Below are 4,407 nucleotides of genomic sequence, written 5' to 3'. Positions count from 1 at the left end.
AACAACAACAACAACAATTAAGTACAAAAAATAAAGTATTTACAACTAAATGAAGTTTTTCTACATAGGAATAGCCATCTAACTTTTCAGTGTTTGTTAGTATGGGTTCATGTCATATGCTAGATCATCTGACAAAAAAGACTTAAATAAATCAGTGCTTTCCACCCAACTTTGGGAACTCATTTGGGAAACTAATATATTCTAAGATAAGGACATTTATATTTAGGTACAAATGTGTAGAAAGAAAGGGAGTATAGAAAAAGAAAAATGGGAGAAATATTTTATAATTTTTCAAACTAAATGAGTTTTGGTTTGTTTTGCCATAGTAACATGAATGACAATATTTAAATGAGTAGGTCCTCACTCCATGTTCACAAGGAAGGTGGAGGTGGGGGGCAGTAATAATTTTCTAATAGAATCATATTTACATTTAAAATAATGAATATTTTTCCCAAACCTTATATACAAATTTAATGAGATGAATTAATATGAAATAGGAAAACTTAAAGATACAGATTGAGAGTCATTTTTACAATGTTCCTATCAACAAGAGTAAACATTCTCTGAAAATTAAAAATTATTTGCAATGAGAAAGTGTACTGGATTAGGAAACCTGAGATTTTAGCTGAGCTTTGCCTTTAAAATGGTCAAGTCACATCCTTTCTCTAAGTCTCAATTTTCTGTTTGGTAAAATTTGAACCAGATGATCTGGAAGCCCCCTTCCAGCTCCAAACAGGCAACGATTCTATAAAGAATAAAATTAACATCTCACCATGCTGGGGTTAATGCTGATACTCACAGATGCACATTTCCACTTCCCTATATTTTCATATTCATTACATTAATCTCTATCTTATTATCAACTTGCAAACTGGACAAGAGCCAAATGGCAACTTCTGTTACAAAATCTCTCTCATATCCAATTCCCATCTGGAAGAAAAGCATCAGGGAAAATTATGAATGGTCTCATCTTCCTTTGTAAATGAAACACTACAAAGACAGGTGCTTCTAAAGTAAAATAATAACATTTCGAATGGTTGTAGCCTAGAGTTAATGAAAGAAGAGTCGCACGTTCAGTACCCATATAGATTAATTAACATTCAAACAAATAAACAAAAAGAAATAATACTTTTCCTAGCCTAGAAAATGCACAGCAAACCTAGAAGCTAGTTCCAAAGTATTTGAAGTAGTAAGTAGTGGAGCTAAAATGGCATGTAGATGAGTTAGTGTATCCCCTCACAACTGCTAGGAAAGTCACCCAAACCACTAAAGAAAAGTATATCTGCTTGATTTCCCAGTTATAGTCATGTGGCACCACACCTACTTTTCTAGAAGTCATACTGAACAAGGAAATGGACATAACTGTTGACACATGCAGGGAAAATATACGCTTAGTTCAATCATGTCTCACTGAAATATTTTCAAATAGTCTAACTGAAGTAAATGAACATTTTTTCAGTCCACAGGAAAGATGCAAAAAAGGAAGTGTTCATTCCCTTTAAGAGTATCACCGACAAGTAGTCAAGACCCTTCTCACATGTCTTTAGTCAGAACTTAGGCAGATAGGCCCACCTTGTTCCAAGGAAAGCTGGGAAAAGTAGACTTCAGTTGGTGCATGGTTTCTCTGGTAAAACTCAAGATTCTTTCCACTGTAAGAGAAGAATGAGTATTGGATGATATCTAGCAGTGCCTGGTACATACCTGTTGTGAACATCAACTCCTTCTCCTTAACTGTGACTCTGTGAAAACAGGGGCTCAGTCTCACTCATCTTGTCACTCCCAGGGTCTTACCACACTAGGTGCTCAACACACCTTTACTGAATTTGAATTAACATTATATATCTTTATTGTGTAGCTTGCATGACATAGCAATTATAATGTAATATTAATGGTCAGCACATATTGAGCAATTACCATGTGTCATGAAGGAGGTCTTCACTATAGAAATTCTAGTCCTCACCTGGGAAGTACCTTGTCATTATCCCTATTTTCCTGGTGAGAAAAAAGACTCAAGAGCTTTCATGATTTATTGGAAGTATCAAGATGAAAGTCACAAAAGATGCGTGGTCTTTCTGATTCCCGAGTCCCCTCACTCTGTACTTTGTCACACTAGCTGGTCATGAATAAGGCAAGGGAACTACCCTTGAAACTATACTGTCTCATCTCTATCACCAGAAAATAAAACCAACTTAAATTGGTTCTAGAGATGCTGACAACAAAATGTTTTTGTTTTTGTTTTTTTCATCAGTGGAGGAATCCTCCCTTTGAGCAACAGCTTGTATTACCTCATAGTAATCCTATTTCCAGACATTTCAATTAAACCCACCACACGGCTCATCTGAAAAGAACTTTACATTTGTGAACCCAGCTTTATCTTTTTATGGGCGGACTGTGAGTGAGAAAGAGAAAAGAGCTGGAAAGAAATAACAGTGCAAATTTGATTTCAGTAAATGCCTATGCTCAAACCACACAGTTCCTTTAAATGTCAGCCCCAGTCTCTCAGCTTATTTTATAACCATTGCTAATAAATTGCTTACAAACAACCACAGAGCAGGCCATTTTCTACTCCAGCTCTTACAATGACAGTTATTATCAGGGAATTCATGTTTAAAACTCCGCAATATAGAATTCACCATAGAAAAAGCACTAACCACAGTGAATGCAAGTCTTAGCTGAATGTGTATGATTATAAAATGCAAACAAGCAATTTAGAGACTGTCACCAATTACTGAACAACTCATCCACCAAAGTTGATAGTTTCACAAATTGGTAAAGCAGACCATACCAGTACAAAACTGAGTTTTTTACATCAGAGTGGGCCATTTTGAAAGACAGATGATTACCCTAAGTACAAGCAATTATCTTTTTCCAAATGTGGGTGAAAGGTCATAAGGGCAACCTGATATCAAGAGAATCAAAATCCCTACGATTTTGAAAATACATATTTATATTTACTTGAGGGGAGGGGAGAGAGGGTGTGAAGTCCACAAGGGTGAGGATCTCTAGCCATTTTGTTTCTAGTGCTTACAATAATATCTTGTGCATAGTATTTGCTCAATAAAATTTGTTAAAAAATTTCAAGCCCTAGAAATAACACAAAGGTATTAAATATCTGTGTCTTCAGAAAGCTTCCATTTTTCTATGGTTGTTTTCTCCTTTCTGACCATGTTTCCACTGAGCCAGTGACTTTGTGCTAAGTCTTATTTTCTTCTCTAGGTCCCTGATGCTGCTTCCAACTCTTCTTCTCCAATTGTCATGAGCATTCGTTAAAGCCTTCCTGCAGACAACCCTCTTCTAGTAAAGACACCAGAACACCAGAACAGTTGTGGATGACATCAAGAATATCATATATTAAGAAAACAAAAAGTCATTAAGAAGACATGAAAGAAGTGAAAGACCAAAATGGATGTCAGAAGAGACTCTGAAACTTTCTTTCCAGCATACAGATGCTAAAGCAAATAGAAGAAAGGAGGAGGTAAAGGAACTGAACAGAAAAGTTTAAAACGTAGTTCAGTTAGACAAAGTCAAGTATTTTAGTGAAATGTGCAAAGACCTAGAGTTAGAAAACCAAAAAGAAGGAACACCTCAGTATTTCTCAAGCTGAAAAAAACTGTAGCAAAACATCAACATTCAAGTTGAAATGCTGAAGGATTCCCTGGGAGAAATATTGAATGATGCAGCAAGCATCAATGAAGACAGAAGGAAAACACAGTCACTGTACCAAAAAGAAATGGTTGTTTTTTCTGTCTCCAGCCTTGTCCACGTATCAGCAATGGGTGGTCACGAGGAACTGCTCCAGTTTCCTGAGCAAGAAAAACAGGCAGACATACAGCACCAAGCCCAGTAATCTGAAAGCTCACAACTCCTGCTACAATGGACTGATTCATCTCAAGACTGTATGTGTGTAGTCTAAGGTAAAGGGTGGTGGTCTGAATTAGAGATCAGGCCAGTGAAAACCGACTACCTCCTACACGTGGACCCCCATTAACAAATATGCCCTGACTACACTCAGCAGCATCCAGCACATGATCCACAAGAACAAGTTCTGCCAGATTTGCACACGGCCACAATCCCCAGAGTTCGTGCCATCCTGTGCACCCAGAAGCCTGTGATGGTAAAGAAGCGGTGGACCTGCCCATCAAGAGTTCCTGAGCACCGACCATCCCCAGAGCAATAAAGACAACTTCCTCCACAAGAGAAAGAAAGAAAGAACAAAAGAAAGGAAGGAAGAAAACGAAATGATTGGTGTTCTACCATTCCACGAGGTATCATATGATTGAGTCCATCAAGGTGCATTGAAGGCATTGGCAAAGAACAAGGCTTGGGGAATTGATGGAATACAAACTGAATCTTTCAACAAACTGAAGCAGCACTAATGACATGATACTCATCTATGTCAAGAAATTT

The 4,407-nt window shown here is 37.3% G+C and overlaps 1 pseudogene; it reads left to right on the top strand.

The window, feature by feature from the left end:
- The window catches only part of LOC102812284, a 45,034-nt pseudogene extending 40,857 nt beyond the window's left edge, over positions 1-4,177 (top strand).
- The last annotated feature ends 230 nt before the right edge of the window (positions 4,178-4,407 follow it).

This window comes from Chrysochloris asiatica, unplaced genomic scaffold, assembly GCF_000296735.1.
Source record: "Chrysochloris asiatica unplaced genomic scaffold, ChrAsi1.0 scaffold00058, whole genome shotgun sequence".
Taxonomy (NCBI): Eukaryota; Metazoa; Chordata; class Mammalia; order Afrosoricida; family Chrysochloridae; genus Chrysochloris; species Chrysochloris asiatica.
Note: the sequence above shows the minus strand (reverse complement) of the source record. Positions and strands in the feature narration are given on the sequence as shown.